Source organism: Mytilus californianus, unplaced genomic scaffold (genome assembly GCF_021869535.1).
Source record: "Mytilus californianus isolate M0D057914Y unplaced genomic scaffold, xbMytCali1.0.p SCAF_5, whole genome shotgun sequence".
Lineage (NCBI taxonomy): Eukaryota > Metazoa > Mollusca > Bivalvia > Mytilida > Mytilidae > Mytilus > Mytilus californianus.
This window is the reverse complement of record NW_026262701.1, coordinates 15,075,470-15,089,292: the sequence shown is the minus strand read 5'-3', so window position 1 is coordinate 15,089,292 and position 13,823 is coordinate 15,075,470. Positions and strand designations below refer to the sequence as shown.

At 31.4% G+C, this 13,823-nt stretch overlaps 1 long non-coding RNA gene across 42 annotated transcripts in view; it reads right to left on the bottom strand.

Moving 5' to 3' along the window:
• Positions 1 to 13,823, bottom strand: part of LOC127703119 (uncharacterized) — a 365,292-nt gene that overhangs the window by 265,560 nt on the left and 85,909 nt on the right. The gene's annotated exons all lie outside the window — the stretch shown is intronic.

The window sequence follows — 13,823 nt, the reverse complement described above, 5'->3', positions numbered from 1 at the left end:
TATTAAAGACAACACTAACATCTAACACACAAAAAAATAATCAATTGTGTTATCATCTTTTTGCAAGTAAATTTATTGATATTCTATTTCATATTTTCTATTAATACTTATGTTATAAAAGAAAATCAAGAAATTAACAGTCTTTGTAATAAGATGGTATACTAAATTACTATGTATTGCAAAATAAGGGGCAATTATTATTATTATTTATACAAATAGAGCAACTTTGTTGCAGTGAGTTAGTGAATTTGAGTAAATATCACTTAAAAGATTTATTTGATTCTTTATCATTTCGTATTAATGTGGTATAAAATTTGACATTATCATCTTCAGTAGCGAACTTGCAAGGGATCACTGATAATTATTATTCCCAATAAAATATTTCAATAATTGGGGAGATTGCCTCCCCTGACTCACTGCAACAATGAATGATCTATGAATTATCAGAAATATATTATATACTATCAGATTATTCAATCCATCTTGTATGGGAAAGGATTTGTATAGGCGTTGCCTTTTGTACAATCCCTTTGTTTAAATGTACGTTTGACATATGTGATATTTGAACAATAAAATATTTTGAATTGAGTTGAATCTTTCAAATTTCTTGTAATTGATGCTATTTATTTTCATTTCCATCCTGTTACCAGCAAGATTGCAAGATTATTTTTTATCAAATTTTACTAGGCTAGAATATTCATTTTAAAACTCCTCTTTTAGCGGCAGTCCCAATATTTTCAAATGGTCGTCCCCTTTTACCATGATATTATAGGCCTACAGTAATGTGAAATTCTTGTTATTTCAAAAATGTTTTTCGGACAGCTTAACGTTCTTCATATCTTCACCTGCACTTAGTAAGTTACTTCTGAATCAATGAACTTCCATTTGAATTAACAGATTGCTATTATATATAATTAACAGATAGTAAAGAGCTTTGGCATCCTATTAAAGCGTCAAAGTCCTCTATTATTTCTAATTTATATCAATAATTTACCACTTTATATTGAACAATCCAACATGCCGGGATTTATATGCTGACGTTTGCACTATACAATACCCCAAGTGTATCAGCAGCTCTCTAGTCGGACATGACTTATAACAAACCTTTCTTAAATTGTTTATAAATTTAGCAATGATTAAAAACTAAGGATTTAGCTCACTCAGCCAAAGTTGACCTTAGATGGATTTGGCTATTAATTTAGGAACCAATTGTGCCCCTCTTCTTGTCGACTTGTTTCTTTATCATTATGAGGCTGACTTCATACATGAACTTCTTAGGAAGAAAGATAAGAAGTTAGCAATATCCTTTAACTTTACGTTCCGCTATATAGATGATGTTCTCTCACTAAATAATACAAAATTCGGTGACTATGTTGAACGAATCTATCCCATCGAACTAGAGAAAAAGGATACTACAGATACAGTTAAGTCTGCCTCATATCTTGACTTACATCTAGAAATTGACAATGAGGGTCGGTTGAAAACAAAACTTTACGACAAAAACGATGATTTCAGCTTCCCAATTGTGAACTTTCCATTTCTATGTAGCAACATTCCAGCAGCGCCTGCATACGGAGTATATATCTCACAGTTGATACGATATTCCCGGGCTTGTATTTCCTATCATGATTTCCTTGATAGAGGATTGCTGCTCACAAGGAAGCTATTAAACCAAGAGTTCCAAATGGTGAATTTGAAATCATCCCTTTGTAAATTTTACGGACGCATATGCAACTATTCCAGTCATAGTTACGTTCGATAACTCTGCATGTTACTGGTTTAATAAGAAAGTATGTCACATTTACTGGTTACCCGTGTGATGATTAAAAAAATGAAAAATATAGATATTTCACCTCGGTTACCATATCCCTTCGAGGTTTTCTTTTATTGATATAAAATAATAGCATCAAATAATTTCATTAAGACTCGAACAATACTAATCTACATGTACATAGGTATTGTCAAAACTTACATCATGATTAGGTGCCATGTTTGTTTTCTTTGATCACGTTGATGACTTAATATCTCCTTAATCTAGCTATGTCCTTGGGTGTTATTAAAGTGACAATAACGTGTCATACTTAATTGCAATATCAACAGTGAAATCAAATTGAATTATTTGCATGGATAAAATCAGTGTCGAACATCGTCGACGTTTGAAAATTATTTGGTCGCCATTGTTTTTACGTAACTCGAAATTTTATCAAAACAAACAGCATGTATCCACTTTAACATTAGTCGTAACTACAATACCCTTCCCTTTTCACGAATGTGATCTGCCGAATTAGACTTTTTACCGGATTTGTTATAACATAAGCAACACGACGGGTGCCACATGTGGAGCAGGATCTGCTTACCCTTCCGGAGCACCTGAGATCACCCCCAGTTTTTGGTGGGGTTCGTGTTGCTTAGTCTTAAGTTTTCTATGTTGTGTCATCTGTACTATTATTTGTCTGTTTGTTTGTCTTTTTATTTTTGGCCATGGCGTTGTCAGTTTGTTTTCGATCTATGAGTTTGACTGTCCTTCTGGTATCTTTCGTCCCTCTTTTAGGTCCTTTTTGGTCGTATAGCCCTTAAACTGTTTCGGTTCTTATACATCCTTTGCATTCAAATATTCGTCTTTTAGCGTTCCTGATATCCAGATACATCTTTTTCCACCACAAAATTATTTCTCAAATTCCGTTGAATCTGTCTCAAAAACACCGTCTTATCCTTTACAGAGGTGTTTGGGACATGAATCCCATTTTTTGAGCCCCAATGTAAAAAAAATCTTTTTTTTTTCGTATTTGCAATTTTCGAAATTTTTTAGACATATAACAAGTCTCAAAAAAATCCACTGTCTTATCCTTTAAACAGGTATTTGGGGCATGGATCGAGTCGATTTCAGTACCTTTTCTACTATCCACACGAACCCAAAGTGAAAAAAGATAGTCACTGTGGTTGCCTTATGTTATACATTAATGATTTTTGTTATTCGGAAAATATGGTATTGATAGTAGATATTTGATTGTTCTATTTACTTTTTTCACAACTTTTAAAGACTCTGGACGTTTAGGTGCTTGTCATATTGTGAAGACATCTGTCTGTTGTTGAAGATAGCATGTTGTCCTCTGGTTGACTGTTGGTTGTTTTTGCGGTTGTTGAGTTGCTGGCTCATGTACCTATTCTCGACATATCCTTAATGTGAAATTTGTACAGAAATAGCCAGTTTTGGAAGACGTGGGGGTCTCATCATACAAACTTTGGTACTGACGTCCGGCGGTGGTTTAAAAAACATCCCCATTCATATATTGATTTAGGCGATAATCCCTACCCATCCATATATTTCATAGGAAAATCACGACCCATTTATACATATTTTCCAGCTATCATGACATCTTATTTAGACGTGGGATCATTCATATTATTAGATAAAAAGATCAGAACATAGTTCTTTTTAAAAGACATCTTAAAAGTAAATGAACATTTATGACCAATTGACATATACGTTTCTACCCATTGATATATTACCTCCGCTAAATTGCACCCCATTGTTATATTTAACATTCCAAAAAAAAGTGACCCATACCAGTGGCATATCTGTGTATACCTTATATAGAAAGAGCCCCCCACCCCCACACACACAATAGATTTTCATATTGGTGAAGATAGCAACTTGCATTTTGAATTGATGCATTTAAATTGTCATCTGACGTTTAAATTTGGATTTGGCACCCGCAAATATGTTCAACCCCGCCACATTCTGTATGTTTCTGTTCCAAGTCACGGGAGCTTGTAATTTAGTGGTTGTTGTTTACTGAATATGTTATTTATTTTTTTTTTTTTGCACATAAATAGTTGGTTTTTCTCATTTCAATTGTTTTACAATTTATTTATGCCGGCGTCTTTTCTAGTTTGCTATGCGATATAGGTTTTGATAATTTCCGAAGGCCATACATGTAACATATACATCATTATAGGCTCTGGTTGAAAGTTGTCTTATTGGCACTTATACCACACCTTGTAATTTATATATTCAGTACAAAATGTTCAAAGATCTTCAAATGAGGATAAATAAGATATGAGTCTATTATTTGATAATGCCTTTTATAATTATATTTTGATTATAATCAGTATTTACAAGTATGTTTTCTATGTCATCTCATTATTATGCAGTGTCTTTCGATTGAACCTTTAGATAAAGTACACTAAATAAGACTACTATAAAGGTAGCTTTTTCCTCAAATAGTTACCAACTGTGTTGTCATGAAATGGAAGTTCCTTCATAATATAAGTTCCAGTTGGAACAAATATTTTGAAATATTCTTATATATTTTTATATAAGATACGCCCATGAGAGCGTTAGCCTGATTGCGTGTATCTAATTTACACCAAGATATGGTTAATGCAAAACTCGGCATATATTGCAATTATTTGAAATAGAGGTATTAAAAATAGAGTGAGTTAAATTGATACCTATAGAAGCCATTTACGAACGAGGACCCATTATGGGTAAAATTAGGACGACGATTAGTAATTACAAATTATGCTAGTGCTAATTGAAGAACAAATTGAAGCAGGAGTTGTCAAAGGCGGCTGCTAAAAGAACACATAACTAAAAAAATATAAATATGAATGATCAAGCATTTACACGACATGTTTACATATGAATTGTGTAGTTCTCCTCGTGGATGATACAAATTGAAAAGTATATTAACGTAAAGCAAATAACAATCAATCAATCAACAAGGACAGATGCTAAAAAGACATTCACGTGTGTATTTATTACAACTATGTTATATATAATGAACTGCTCAACAGTAGTTACAAATCATAGTAAACGTAGCATTTAGTGAATTTCAATGAATACTCAGAACAAGCAACGAAACCACAAGCACTTGTTTCTATTACCCATACGAAGGTCGACTATCCATATATATATATATGGATAGTCGACCTTCCCATGGATAGAAACAAGTGCCTGTGAACGAAACGGTTACTTTGAAAGTTACTGAATCCATCATACAAATCAGAATAAAGCCGCGCACTTGAAGTTCACTCATTCATATCATTAACAAGTAAATACAAGTTGATCAAAGTATTCTGAAGGTCAATTTTCCACACGCTTTGTTTTATTGATATATTTAGACACTTTAATATGAAAACTTATGCTAAATCAAATAAAGATTAAGTTGAATTCGATTGAACTTATGTTTTATTTAATCCTACATACATTAAATTAAAAAAATGCACATACTGGAATTGAATTTTGCATATGCTTAAATAGTTTTACATGCATATGCTATCTAGCATATTTTGAAAATGTTTTAGCATATGCTGAATTTAATTCAGCTTAACGGGGCATTAGCTACGAGATATATAAAAACAAATATGATTTTTTGTTTAATGATTTATGAAAGTAAAATAGTGAAATAATAATTTGCTTTTAGCAGCCAGTTTGGTTCAATTTTGTCAAAATAAGCTAAGAAACATCGCTGGTGAATTATTCACTTGCAAGTGAATAATTCGACCTCATTGAATCCGTATTCATGTGACCTTCAAGTTAACCCCTTAGCTAGTAAGAGATTTCAACATTGAAAGTGAAGTTGACTGATTCGATCCACAAAAACTCATTCTTATACAGGTAAAAACGATGATTAGGATATTTTGTTTAATCTATGATATGAAATCAAACAGACCTAGAAAAATCCAATTGCACGTGTTCGATATCTATCTATATTTATATTTTATGTTTATATTAGGTTATATGACCGTCGGCAGTCTTTGGAGGTCACCTCGATGGTTTTTTAAGTGGCGTCTAGACTAAAATACACACGAAATGCTGATACATATTGTCGAGTCCATGCTGATCGTAAATTGTTTTTACACTTATCAACTGCTCAAATTATTTTGTGAGTTTTAAATCAAATATGACTTAAAGGGGTATCAGCTGTCAAACTTATTCTAATATTTGATTTATAACGTACTAAAACGTATATTCAAATTACAAAAAGTCCAAAAGAAACAATTATCAATACATTGTCTCGTTATAATGAATCAGCATTTCGCCCGTATTCTAAACTAGACCCCATCTAATTATGCATCGAAATGACCACCGAAGAGTGGTGAATGATTTGTTTTGAGCCGGATCAGTCAACAAAACTATTATTCCTGTTTTCTCCCTTGTTTCACATTTCAATGCTGACATTCTTTTCTTTTTAATGAAAGAACCACATGTTGAACACATGCGCAACCCATCTCCACTAAAGGTTAAATTAAAGGTTGCATGAATTCAAATGAGTTGAATTATTGACTTACAAGCCAATAATACATGAGCGATGTGTGTTTTTTTTTTTTTTTTTAGTTTATTTTCACAAACTTGAACCAAACTGACTGCTAATAGAAAAATATCATTTCTATATTCTGCCTTTATAAATGTTTGAAACAAAACAAAATCATATTTTTTAAATTTTTTTTCTTACACGTAGCTTATGTTCCTTTAACACCGGTTCCTTTAACCCCGAAAACATAATACATGAATAAAATAACGTAAAAACTACAAAATAAGTACTTATTTGATAATTTTTCACTGAACAATAATTGTCATCTTATTACAAAATAAATAAATAACAAATAAACGAAATGGCAAACAGAAAAAGGAAAATACATTTGTCTTAAAAGAATTCAGCGGTTATACGAACATAATATTGTCACGGAGATTACAAAATACAAACGATCAATTTAAAACACCCTTTAATAAAGACATCACATATTAAGTTTTATGAACTGGCCAACTTATTCTGGATATATTTTACTGAATACTAAGTAAATTCAGAATATTCCGTCCTGTCCGATGGTCAATTTATTCTCCTAGAAACATTTGATTGGGTATGATATTTTAAGCTGGACAAAAAAAAACTATCTTACAATGAACAGATACAATGCATTAACGCTTTGTTCCTTTGGTCATTCCTATTATTGCAAAACAATTGTAAAATGTGTATTTGATTAACGGTCATCTTAATAAACATGCTAGACTCTATAACAGCGAGCCTTAACATCGAACTATAAAATGTTGATAAAAACATAGATGTATAAAGCAATATTCATGATATTAAAGGGGCATTAGCTGTCAAATTCATGTGTCACCGATTTGACTCAAATTTTCATATTTGATGTATAACATACTAAAACGTATATCCAAATTACAAAAAGTCTTAAATAAACAATTTACAATGCATTAAAGCGATAACATATATCAGTATTTCGTGTGTATTTTAGTCAAGACACCATCTAATTAACCATTGAGATGACCTCCGAAGACGCCGACGATCATATAACCCGATATAAACATAAGTATAATTAAAAACCAATTGTTCAGAGAACAATTGAAGGTCTTTTCACTCAAATTCACTTACGATAAGAAAATTTTGATAAAAACAGTATGTCCGGGCTTAAATGATAGCTAATCACACACTGATTACTATGTTTGAGGCACTTTTTTCATCAATTAAGGGAGATAATAAGCCACTTCTGGTTAAATCAAAGTCACTTCCGGTGTCAAATAATAGCTTACTTTACTCTGATTCTAAAATATATAGTTTCCATATACTTTTGCTTTAAATAAGGGAGATAAATTGCTACTTCCGGTTTAAAAAAGTTCACTTCTGGTTGACATTTTCAAGGTCATATGTCTACTAACCTAATGCAAAAGATCCCAAGGCTTTATCATGTATTAACATGAATCTTCAGCAAAGGACAAATTCTAGACCGTCAAGTTAACCTTTGACCTTGAACTAAATTTCAAGGTCTTAAAGCAAGGATCTCAAATCAAATGACCCTTAGTCTCCACTATGTAAGGGAAATGAGTTCTATACAAATACAGCTTATTTTGAGTATTAGAGGGGAGGAAACTCCTTTCAAATGATCTTGACCCTTGACCTTGACCCCATTTTCTTTTTTGGTGGACCAAGGACCTCAATTTAAAAGACCATAGGTCTCTATCACTTATGGTTTACCACTAACAATTACATTTCACGTATTTTAAGTACAGAAGGGGAAATAACTCTCAAAATTATTCTTAAGATCCTGAGGATATAACGAGCAAATTTTTGAACTAATTTTGTCGTAATCTTTAACGGTTGCGAAGGAGATGCCCAAACAATAAAAACAGTGTTTGGGGAGATAACTCTTACAATAAAAAGTGTTCGTTTAATTAACAGGGTCAGTTTCAAAAGTGCAATAACTGTTCGATATCATATGCAAAAAATCTAAGCGACATCTTGCGAAACCATTATACACCGTAAGAACAAAATGTGGCGGAAGAAGAAAAAAAATTAATCAGAACAAAATCAATAGGTCTTTCCACAGAAAAGCGGAAAGACATGAATATAGATATAAAGCGACCACGTGCAATTGGATTTTTCTAGGTCTGTTTGATTTCATGTTATAGATTAAAACAATATGTTAATAGTTTTTACCTGTATATCTTTGATATCTTTATTACAAATACAAAATATTTATTAGCACAAACTCATCAACAATAAATGGTTAAGGCTCATGGTATATTAATTACATAGCTGGTCATACATAATAAGTATTGCAAATAATGACTATATTAATATGTAATATTATAAACAATGATTATGAATTAGACATAATGACAATTTTATAGAGTTTGTTCTGCTTTACGCAGGTTCAGACTGTCTGAAATGAAAGAGGAAGTCAATTTTAGGATTGTGTATGAATTATTATTTAATAAAAAGATTACATTATTTTCATTTTTTTGAAATTTTGTAGGATCAACGATTATGTTTGAAACTTTTTGGTAAAATATGGCCCTTTTAGTTGAGTATTTTTCACAATGTAAAAGAAAATGTTTTTCATTTTCAATTTGACCAGAATTACATACAGAGCAGTATCTTTCATTTCTGGGAATATTTAGATGTCTCCCTCTTTCAATCATCAGTATATGAGCGCTTATACGGATCTTACATATTGCAGCTCTGTCACTTCTGTTTTTCAATATATCAACATAGGGTGGTCTTCTGCCCATTATGTATACACTCTTGAAAAAGTCTAACTTTTTTGATTCAAATATATTTGCATTTTGAACTTGCAAACATTGGTCATTAATTCTTTGTTTAATGGAATTTAAATTACCTTTAACATAATTAAAGTTATTGATGATATAAGACATTCCAAGTCCATTCAAAAGACTCTTGACCTTTATGACCCAAGGGTTTGAATCTACAGATTTTGTGAATATATCATATGCCAAAGAATTTTCCGAAGAAACTATATGGTTCAGGTAGTTGAATATTGAATATAATATTTTATTTTTCAAGGGAATTCTATTAAGTTCGGCTCGACATCCATCATTAGATGCCTTACAGTGAACCCCTAATATATCTTTGATAAATTTAACATGAAGTTTTTCGAAGGGATCAGAGTCTTTAAAATGTGAATCCACCCCCAAATTTCACTACAATATGTAAGAATGGGAGTAACTAAACAATCAAACAATTTTTCAAGAAGTCTACATGGGTTGTTGAGACCTATAGTTTTCTTTATTTTATAGTATGCCTTCCTGGCTTTTTCCATTAGAGTATTCACAGCAAGGCAAAAATTGCCATTATACTTTAAAACAATACCCAAGTAACAATAATTTGTAACCGTTTCAAGATATGCATTATCATAGGTAAAATGTTTTAACAATGTCTTGCCATTAGAATTAAATATCATAATTTTTGATTTATCAGTATTAACTTGTAGTTTCCATGATGAACAATATTCATGTAAAATATCAAGAGATTTTTGTAGACCCTCTTTGCTTTCAGATAGTAAAACAATATCGTCTGCATATAAAAGAATGTTCAAAGAGGTATCCCCAATGGCAACTGGATCCGTATGTTTGTTATCAAGATTACCTACTAGTTCATTTATAAAAAAGTTAAAAAGTAGGGGACTCAATACGTCACCTTGTTTAACACCCCTTTCTGATAGGAATGGAGGACTCAGCCCATTAGAGAATTTTATTCTACATACTGTATCAGTATACATTGAATAAATAACATTAAACATTTTTTGGGGGATATTATGTTTTATGAGTTTAGAAAATAAACCTAGTCGCCATACGGTTTCAAATGCCTTTTTTTAAGTCTATGAAGGCAGCAAAAACTTTTTTCTTTTTTTGTCTGTATTGATCAGTTATGGTCTTAAGAGTGAATATGTGGTCAGCTGTACGACTTTTCTCTTTAAAACCAATTTGATTTTTACTTATCAAATTTTTGATATCCATAAATTTTACTAAACGTTTATATAAAACCTTATTGAAAAGTTTACCCAGGTTGGAACTAATAGATATACGTATAAGAATGGTTTTTTGTGCATAGAATCAGTCAACGAAATGGTTCACCCTGGTTTGACTTTCAAAGTTTACATTATTTTCCTTTTAATAACTGAACACGCCTATTACGTGCGTAATCCATCTCCAGCTAAGGGGTTAAATTGAAGTTCACATGAATACGTATTCACATGAGGTCGAATTATTCACTTGCAAGTGAATAATAAAACAGCGATGTTTTTGAGATTATTTTGACAAATTTGGGTCAAACTAACTGCTTATACCGAAATATCATTTCAAAATTCCGCTTTTATTAATATTGAAACAAAAAGAATCGTATTTTTTTATATTATTTGGGGTAGTTATTATGAAAGTGGAATAAATAAACTAAATAAGTTTTTAAAGAAATCTGCTAGGGTAATAGTAGAACCTGACATAATGACATCCTCCAGTTTATTGTTTAAGTAGTTTTAACTGGTTAAATGTGAAAAAACGAATTCAATATCAAACGGCAACACTTGTATTTAAATCATTAAAGGATATGGTTCCTAACTATTTACAAGAAAACTTTCATTTTACTGAGAATCAAAATTATAATTTACGTTCAGCTGAAGGAAAACTATTAAATCTTCCGAAGCCAAAAACTATTTTTTTTAAGAAAACATTTATATATTCTGGTTCTCAAATATGGAACAGTTTACCAAATGAAATAAAGATGAGTAATACACTTGTATCTTTTAAAACAAAATGTTACAAATTTTTCATAAATCATGCAAATTAATATGCTTTTTCAATAATATCTACATAAAATTGTATATTGTGTATATATCATTACAATATTGTATGTACTTTATAAAAATGTTATAATTATTATTTTGAGGACTCTCAGGAAGATTAATTTTAACTAATGGGATGATCCTCTTGAAATAAAGATTATTTATTTATTTTAATTTTTTGATTTTTTTGTCTAACTCGTAGCTAATGCCCCTTTAAGTAGATAATCACATTAAAAAAAAATATCAAGTAGCCCGCTTACGAAAAGTATTGTCTAAGTAAACGTTCAAACGATAGAAATATCAATTGAATTAGATAGTAAACAAGAGGCTCTCAAGAGCCTGAATCGCTCACCTGTATTTCAGAGGAGAAGATTTTTAAATGTTAGCAAACTTGATGAACAAATGGTGTAAAATTGTCTTTAAAGGGCAATAACTCCTTAAGGGTCAATTGACAATTTTGGTCATATTAACTTTTTTGTAGATCTTACTTTGCTGAACATTATTGCTGCTTACAGTTTATATATATCTATAGTAATATTCAAAATAATAACAAAAAACTGCAAAATTTTGTTAAAACTACCAATTCGGTGGCAGCAACCCAACAATGGGTTGTTCGATTCGTCTGATAATTTCAGGGCCGATAGATCTTGACCAATTAAACAATTTTACCCCATGTCACATTTGCTCTAAATGATTTAGTTTTTGAGATATAAGCCAAAAACTGCATTTGACCCTTATGTTCTATTTTTAGCCATGGCGGCCATGTTTGTCGATGGATACAAACTTCGGATACAATTTATAAACAAGATACCCTAAGGAACATTTAGTTAAAGTTTGAAGGTAATTGGCCCAGTAGTTTTAGAGGAGAAGATTTTTAAATGTTAGCAAACTTGATGAACAAATTGTGTAAAATTGTCTTTAAAGGGCAATAACTCCTTAAGGGGTCAATTGACAATTATGGTCATATTAACTTTTTTGTAGATCTTACTTTGCTGAACATTATTGCTGCTTACAGTTTATATATATCTATAGTAATATTCAAAATAATAACAAAAAACTGCAAAATTTTGTTAAAACTACCAATTCGATGGCAGCAACCCAACAATGGGTTGTTCGATTCGTCTGAAAATTTCAGAGCTGATAGATCTTGACCAATTGAACAATTTTACCCCATGTCAGATTTGCTCTAAAAGCTTTAGTTTTTGAGATATAAGCCAAAAACTGCATTTGACCCCTATGTTCTATTTTTAGCCATGGCGGCCATGTTTGTCGATGGATCAAAACTTCGGATACAATTTATAAACTAAATACCCTAAGGAACATTTAGTTAAAGTTTGAAGGTGTTTGGCCCAGTAGTTTCAGAGGAGAAGATTTTTGAAATAGTTTACGACGACAGACGACGACAGATGACAACAGACGACGACGACGACGACAGACGACGACAGACGACGACGACGACAGACGACGGACGCCAAGTGATGGCATAAGCTCATATGGGGCCCTTCGGGACCCGGTGAGCTAAAAACTGTTTACCTATATGGAAATATTGAGTATTACATTAAGCTTTAGTTAATGTGGGTTACTGCTATTACTATTTTTATATTTGGTCATTCCTAGTTTGTGAAAGAGTGTCATGGACACAAACCAACCTGCTATACATTTAAAAGATTGCATAAAACATGAATTTGATTAATTCTCTTCAACAAATGAAAATAAGATTTTGAAATTTTGCAGTGAAATGCCAATTTTTCAACAAAAGTTATAGTCACAAATGAAGACATTCTGGAAGGAAAAAAACACCTTTAAAATGGACAGGAACCATTTTTAGTTGTATTGGAGTGTTAAAACATTGACCAAGGCTCATTTTTGTACAAAGCGCAAAAAGGGACTAATGTTATCGATTTATTTTTGTAATTTATTCATTGCAGAACGTTTTTAAGCTGTTATTCTATACTTCATAACAATACACTTGGAATGACTTCTATCACTTCCTTTGTATATAAAGTCTCATATGTCAAATTAGTAAAAAAAAATATACAAAAACTGACAAAATACTAAGAGCTTTTTATCATCAACATATTGTTACACATATCATCAGCAAATCAGTTATCGCCACGCGTGTCTCTTTTTCTCTCATTTCTTTTATATCATCTTGGATTTTTACTGCCATGAGAAAACTCACTGCATCATCGATTTGTATTAACAGGCATGTGATTATATCGATTATAACTTTTTGTTGAATATTACAATTATGTAGAACTAACAATAAAACATATGAATGTGAACTTAAAACTGCCAAAATTACTGCTAAAAGTGCTAGACATAAACATTCACAGACATGAGTTAAGGCCTAACTCAAAAATGTAAATTTGCTACAAGATGTCTTATACAATGTATCCATGTCCGCGTTGGTAACATATCGTATTGTGTAACGCCTTTTGCCCTAATCTAATTTTGGCAAAACTACCTGTAAAATAGCATTTTAGTTCAGATATGTTCAATTTCGACATGTTTGAGCCATCATAATGTCGGCATAAGTGCATTTTGAATTAGATTAAAGTTGTTTTATTCAAGTATCAATAAAATCAATATAGTTTGGAAAGATTTAAAGAATTTTACATGTTCTTTCCATTTTTATCCATCGTTATGTACTTTTAAAAATCACTCTGTTTATGAAAATATTGTCTGCATGTTTTTAGATCCTGAGTTTATGTTTTTTGTCC